Source organism: Pongo abelii, chromosome 4 (genome assembly GCF_028885655.2).
Source record: "Pongo abelii isolate AG06213 chromosome 4, NHGRI_mPonAbe1-v2.0_pri, whole genome shotgun sequence".
NCBI classification, from domain to species: Eukaryota; Metazoa; Chordata; class Mammalia; order Primates; family Hominidae; genus Pongo; species Pongo abelii.
Window position 1 is genome coordinate 44,429,176 of NC_071989.2, and position 8,091 is coordinate 44,437,266.

Consider the following 8,091-nt stretch of genomic DNA (forward strand, 5'->3'; position numbering starts at 1 on the left):
TACAGCACACTGATGGGTCTTGAGTCTTTATCCAATTTGCCAGCCTGTGTCTTTTAATTGGAGCATTTAGTCCATTTACATTTAAAGTTAATATTGTTATGTGTGAATTTGATCCTGTCATTATGATGTTAGCTGGTTGTTTTGCTCTTTAGTTGATGCAGTCTCTTCCCAGTCTCGATGGTCTTTACATTTTGGCACGATTTTGCAGTGGCTGGTACCGGTTGTGCCTTTCCATGTTTAGCGCTTCCTTCAGGAGCTCTTTTAGGGCAGGCCTGGTGGTGACAAAATCTCTCAGCGTTTGCTTGTCTGTAAAGTATTTTATTTCTCCTTTACTTATGAAGCTTAGTTTGGCTGGATATGAAATTCTGGGTTGAAAATTCTTTTCTTTAAGAATGTTGAATATTGGCCCCCCCCCCTCTTCTGGCTTATAGAGTTTCTGCCGAGAGTTCCGCTGTTAGTCTGATGGGCTTCCCTTTGAGGGTAACCCGAGCTTTCTCTCTGGCTGCCCTTAACATTTTTTCCTTCATTTTAACTTTAGTGAATCTGACAATTATGTGTCTTGGAGTTGCTCTTCTCGAGGAGTATCTTTGTGGCATTCTCTGTATTTCCTGAATCTGAATGTTGGCCTGTCTTGCTAGATTGGGGAAGTTCTCCTGGATAATATCTTGAAGAGTGTTTTCCAACTTGTTTCCATTCTCCCCGTCACTTTCAGGTTCACCAATCAGACGTAGATTTGGTCTTTTCACATAGTCTGGCATTTCTTGGAGGCTTTGCTCATTTCTTTTTATTCTCTTTTCTCTAAACTTCCCCTCTCGCTTCATTTCATTCATTTCATCTTCCAGGGTTGATATCCTTTCTTCCATTTGATCGCATTGGCTCCTGAGGCTTCTGCATTCTTCACGTAGTTCTCCAGCCTTGGTTTTCAGCTCCATCAGCTCCTTTAAGCACTTCTCTGTATTTGTTATTCTAGTTATACATTCTTCTAAATGTTTTTCTAAGTTTTCAACTTCTTTCCCTTTGGTTTGAATATCCTCCTGTAGCTTGGAGTAATTTGATCGTCTGAAGCCTTCTTCTCTCAGCTTGTCAAAGTCATTCTCCGTCCAGCTTTGTTCCGTTGCTGGTGAGGAACTGTGCTCCTTTGGAGGAGGAGAGGTACTCTGCTTTTCAGAGTTTCCAGTTTTTCTGCTATGTTTTTTCCCCATCTTTGTGGTTTTATCTACTTTTGGTCTTTGATGATGGTGATGTACAGATAGGTTTTTGCTGTGGATGTCCTTTCTCTTAGTTTTCCTTCTAACAGACAGGACCATCAGCTGCAGGTCTGTTGGAGTACCCGGTCAGCTTTGTGAGGTGTCAGTTTGCCCCTGCTTGGGGGTGCCTCCCAGTTAGGCTGCTCGGGGGTCAAGAGTCAGGGACCCACTTGAGGAGGCAGTCTGCCCATTCTCAGATCTCCAGCTGCGTGCTGGGAGAACCACTGGTCTCCTCAAAGCTGTCAGACAGGGACATTTAAGTCTGCAGAGGTTACTGCTGTCTTTTTGTTTGTCTGTGCCCTGCCCCCAGAGGTGGAGCCTACAGAGGCAGGCAGGCCTCCTTGAGATGTGGTGGCCTCCACCCAGTTTAAGCTTCCCAGCTGCTTTGTTTACCTAAGTGAGCCTGGGCAATGGCGGGCACCCCTCCCCCAGCCTCGCTGCCGACTTGCTGTTTGATCTCAGACTGCTGTGCTAGCAATCAGTGAGACTCCATGGGCGTAGGACCCTCTAAGCCAGATGCAGGCTATAATCTCCTGGTGCACCGTTTCCTAAGCCCATCAGAAAAGCACAGTATTCGGGTGGGAGTGGCCTGATTTTCCAGGTGCCATCTGTCACCCCTGGCAAGGGAACTCCCTGACCCCTTGCACTTCCTGAGTGAGGCAATGCCTCTCCCCTGCTTTGGCTGGTGCACGGTGCACTCACCCACTGACCCGCGCCCACTGTCTGGCACTCCCTAGTGAGATGAACACGGTACCTCAGATGGAAATGCAGAAATCACCCATCTTCTGTGTCGCTCACCCTGGGAGCTATAGACCAGAGCTGTTCCTATTCGGCCATCTTGGCTCCTCCCCCTGCTCCTCTGCTTTTTAACTTTTGTTGTTTCTCTTTATATTTTATTGTACTATGTCTTGAAAAATTGTAGTTATTGTTTTTGATTGATTTATCATTTAGTCTTTCTATATAGATATAATTAGTTTACACACCACTGTTACAGTGTCATAATATTCTGTGTACTTACTATTACCAGTGAATTTTGTACCTTCTGATGATTTCTTATTGCTCAATAAAGTCTTTTAGTTTCTGATTGAAATACTCCATTTAGCATTTCTTGTAGGACAGGTCTGGTATTGATGAAATCAAGCTTTTGTTTGTCTGAAAAGTCTTTATTTTTCCTATATGTTTGAAAGATATTTTCACCAGATGTACTATTCTAGGGTAAAAGTTTTATTTTTTCCTTCAGCAGTCATATGTCATTCTACCCCTGGCCCGTAAGATTTCCATTGCAACGTCTGCTGCCAGACATATTGGTGCTCCTTTGTATATTATCCGTTTCTGTTCTCTTGACCCTTTTAGGATTTCTTCTTTAACCTGGACCTTTGGGAGTTTGATTATTAAATGCCTTCAGATGGTCTTCTTTGGGTTAAATCTGCTTGGCGTTCTATCACCTTCTGTACTTGGATATTGACATGTTTCTCTAGCTTGTATAGTTTCTCTGTTATTATGCCTTTGAACAAACTTTCTACCCAAAGAGTAGAGTTCTCTACTTACTTAGATTTCCCCCTTTGAGGCCATTTTCTAGATCCTGTATGTGTGCTTCACTGTTTTTTGTTCTTTTTGCTTTTGTCTTCTCTGACTGTACATTTTCAAATAACCTGTCTTCAAGCTCACCAACTGTTTTTTTCTGCTTGATCAATTCTGTTATTAAAATAATCTGATGCATTCTTCAGTATGCCAGTTGCATTTTTCAGCTTCAGAATTTCTGCATGATTCTTTTTTTTAATCTCTTCGTTTAATTTATCTGGTAGAATTCTGAATTCCTTCTGTGTTTTCTTAAACTTCTTTGAGTTTCCTCAACATAGCCATTTTGAATTCTCTGTCTGAAAGGTTACATATCTCTGTTTCTCCAGGATTGGCCCCTGGTGCCTTATTTAGTTCATTTGGTGAGATTATGTTTTCTTGAAAAAAAATTTTTTTTTGACAGAGTCTCACTCTGTCACCCAGGTTGGAGAAGAGTGGTGCAATCTTGTCTTACTGCAGCCTCCCCACCCTGGGTTCAAGTGATTCTCCCACCTCAGCCTCCAGAGTAACTGGGATTACAGGTGCCCATCACCACACTTGGCTAATTTTTGTATTTTTAGTAGAGACGAGGTTTCACCATGTTGGCCAGGGAGATCTCAAACTCCTGACCTCAAGTGATCCACCAGCCTTGGCCTTCCAAAGTGCTGGGATTACAGGCATGAGCCACTGCACCCAGCCTTTCTGAAATATCTTGATACTTGTAGATGTTAATTTATATCTGGACATTGAAGAGTTGGGTATTTATTGTAGTCTTTTCAGCCTGAGCTTGGTTTTATCCATTCTTCTTGAGAAGGCTTCCCAGATATTCAAAATGACTTAGTTCTGTGATTCATGCTGTATCTGCTTCAGGGGGCACCCCAGGCTCAATAACACTGTGGTTCTTACAGACTTGTAGATGTACTGCTTTGATGGTCTTGGACAACGTCCAGGAGAATTATTTGGATTACTAGGCAGAAACCCTTATTTTCTTTTCTTACTTTCTCCCAAATGAATTAAGTCATTCTCTCTTTTCTGAGTTATCTAGGACTTGCGATGGAGTAATATGAGCATTCCTGCAGTCACCACCACTATGTCTATACTGGGTCAGACTTGAAGCCAGCACAGCACTGTCTGTCTCACCCAAGGCCAGCTGTAATCACTCCCTGGTTATGGCCTATGTTCACTCAAGGCCCTGCGGCTCTATAACCAGCAAGTGGCAAGTTCAGTCAGGCCTATGTCCTTCCCTTCAGGATGGTGAGTTCCCCTAGGTCCCAGGTGTGTCCAGAGGTGCTATCAGGAGCCAGGGACTATAGTTAATATTCTTAGAAGTCTGCCTTGTGTCCTTTTGTACTGCAGCTAAGCTGACACTCAAGCCACAAGATCCAGTCCTTCCTACTCTTTACCCTCTCCTTTCCAAAGGTAAAGGAGCCTCATCCTTTGGCCACTGTCACCGCAGATGCAGGACCACTGCCAGACTACCACCTATATTCCTTCAAGACCCAGGGGCTCTTGACTCAGCTGATAGTGAATGCTGTCTGGCTTAGGACAAACACTTCAGGGTAATGGGCCTCCCTCTTGCCCAGGGCAGGCACAGGAATGCCATCCAAGAGCCAAGTCCTGGAATCAGGGACCCAAAAATCTTGCTTGGTGCTTTACTCTACTGTGGCCATGCTGGTATCTTTGATGCATGTCAAAGTCTCCTTTACTTTTCCCTCCACTTTTCTCAAGTGGAGGGACTCTTGCCCCATATCTGCCTCAGCTGGGAATGTGCTGATTCTCACCTGAAGTCAGCTAGTCTGATAGTCTCATCCAAGGCCCTTGAGATAGTACCTGGATATTTCTGCTGATTATTCTGGACCCAAGGGCTCTTCAGTTAACAGGTGATAAATCTTGCCCAGACTGGAGTTTTCTCTTCAAGACAGCAGTTTCCCTTCTGGCCCAGGGTGTGTCTGGAAATGCCATCTGGGAGCTAGGTCCTGGAAAGGGGCCTCACATCTCTGATTGGTACCATATTTGGCTGTGACTGAGCTGGTATCCAAGATGCAAGACAAAGTCGTCACCACTTCTCCCTCTCCTCTCCTCAAGCCAAGGGAAGCGGTCTCTTTTAGAGCCTGAAGTTAGAAGATGGAGTGACTTAATGGTGTATTTTGAAAACACCAGTTTTTAATTTGATGAAGACTAGTTTATTGCTTTTATTTCCTTGATGGTTTGTGTGTGTGTTTGTGTTTTAGGAAATCTGCCTAATCCAGTATTCAATAATAATTTATCTTAGATCTTCTTTTAGAAGTTTTTAGGTTGAAATTTTACGTTTAGTTCTATGATCCGTTTTTTACACTTAATTTTTGTGTATGGTATGATGTAAAGATAAAGACTCCCTTTTGCTCTCTCATATATCCATCTGTTTCAGCACCACCAGTCATTGAAAAAGTCTACCTTTACACTGTTAAATTATTTTGGGACCTTTTGTGAATATCCATTAGCTACATATTTATAGATCCATTTATGAACACTATTCTGTTTTGTTGATCTATATGTCTATGCTTAATAAAATGTTACATTGCTCCAATTACCATAGCTTTATAATAAGTCTTGAAGTCAGATAATATAAATGCTCCAACTTTGTTCTTTTTCAAAAATGACTTGGTTAATCTAGGTACATTGCATTTCTATATAAATTTTAGAATTACCTTTCAATTACGACTGAAAAACAAAACAACTAAAGCAACCAAAAAAACCCCCCAATATTAAAAAATATTTTTTCTGGGATTTTTTGAATAAGATCATACTGGATCTACATATCAATTTGTGAACTGACATATTAACAATCTTCAATATCTCTTTTTTTATTTCCATAGGTTTTTGGGGAACAGGTGGTATCTGGTTACATAAGTAAGTTCTTTAGTGGTGATTTGTGAGATTTATTCCCCCATCTCTTGAGCAGTATACACCAAACCCAATTTGTAGGTATAATTCTTCATCTGTTTAGGTACTCTTTAAGTTCTCTTAGCAATGTTTTGTAGCTTTCAGTGCACAGGCCTTGCACATGTTTTCTTAAATTTATCCCTAAACTTTTGAATGCTGTTATTATATATATATATTTTCAAATTTTATTTTCCCATCTTTCTTTGTTAGTATATAGCATATAATTGATTTTTCATATTGACTATGTATTTTGTGACCTTGTTAGTACTAGCATTCCTTTTGAGGGTTTCTTATAATTTTCAATGTTTATTATCATGTCACTGAATAGAGACAATTATTAATTATCAAATGTAAATATTCAGATCATTTACATTTAATGTAATTTTCTATATTATTGGATTTAAATCTGTGGTTTATTTCTTTTTTCATTTGTTCTGTGTTTTGCCTATTATTTTATTCCTCTTTTCCTCTTTCATTGTCTTTTTACAGATTGAGTGATTTCTTAGTGCTTCATTTTACCTTCTCTGTTGCCTTATTAATTACTCCTCTTTACTCTATTTAGTGGTTATTCTAGTGTTTACAGTATACATTTTAAGTTATCATAGTCACTTAATATTATACCACTTCTTAGTCAGATTTTTCACAAATTACTTTTTTAATTCTTTATTTTACTTAACCATTTATCATTATTTGTCAAAGGTTATCAGATGATTGCAATGATTGAATTAATTTATTAATTCTTTTTAAAAAATGAATTGCTCAATCTTTAATGTTTTGCTTTTCTTTCACTATTTGTCTTTGTGTTTGTATCCTGTAAACACAATCACCTCTTCCTGTGGGTCTTTTTATTTTCTAGAATGAGTCACCATCATTCCTACTGGGCTTTATCTAATCTCTTTCTGAAGTTCTGCAGATGTTAACTTAAGCATCTTCACAAGCAAGTTTATTTCAGAAATGAGCTGCTCACACTGTGAAGAAGAGGTATTACTGAGGGTAGTCTTCAGCCAGGCTGTGTTTGCTCCTGTTCAGATAAAGGGTTGAATTACTGTATTTTTGAATTACTTTATTTCTCTATTTATTTGATTACCAAAAAAACTGCTACTGGTTTTGTTGAGGGTGAGATCCTTGCAAAGTGGGTTATTTTTTAAATTGGTCCCTGAGGAACATTGAGGAGGTTTCTTAAACCTCTCTGATGTTGAACATAACTCTGTATGGTATGAAATTTACATATTCACTTCTGCTTAGAAGAAACTTTCAGCTGATGTTGTCTTTAAAAACAAAAAGCCAAATTCTGTTTCAAGACATCAAGATAGAAGCCTCTTGTGTCTTAACTTTAGTGTAATTTGTTGTTATGTAAAAGTGGTAATTTGAAAGAAGATAGTGCTGAGTTAAATAATTCAACATTGTTGAAAAGTGTTTTTTTAATTGACATAACCTTTGAATTTTTGTACTTTACATATTCACTTCATCATATAGTGAAAATTAACCTACATGGTCTTCTTGTATTATCAAGTGGATTTGAAATTTAACACCTTAGCTGGGTAGCCTTGGGATATAATTTAAATCCTCTGTTCTTTAGTTTATTCATCTCTACAACAGTGATAATGATAGCACCTACCCCATAAGATTGTTCTGAAAGTTAAATGAATTTATTATACATAAGGTGCTTGGAAGAATGCTTGACTTATAATTATTACTCAATATTTGTTAACTGATATTACCTCATCTAATATTATTTTAAAACTATTCTTTAGTGAGCAAGATAAGAGAAAATAGAAAACAAAAACAAAACAGAAAGAATTTAATGTAGGATATGAACAGATACTTCTCAAAAGAAAACATTTATGTAGCCAACAAACATATGAAAAAAAGCTAATCATCCCTTGTCATTAGAGAAATGCAAATCAAAACCACAATGGGATACCATCTCATGACAGTCAGAATGGTAATCATTAAAAGTCAGGGCACAACAGATGCTGGCCAGGATGTGGAGGATATGGAGAAATAGGAATGATTTTACACTGTTGGTGGGAGTGTAAATTAGTTCAACCATTGTGGAAGACAGTGGGGTGATTGTTCAAGGATCTAGAACCAGAAATACCATTTGACCCAGCAATCCCATTACTAAGCATATACCCAAAGGATTATAAGGCATTCTACTATAAAGATACATGCACACATATGTTTATTGCAGCACTATTCACAATAGCAAAGACTTGGAACCAACCCAAATGTCCATCAATGATAGAGTGGATAAAGAAAATGTGGCACATATACACCACGGAATACTACACATCCATAAAAAAGAATGAGTTCATGTCCTTTGCAGGGACATGGATAAAGCTGGAAACCACCATCCTCAGCA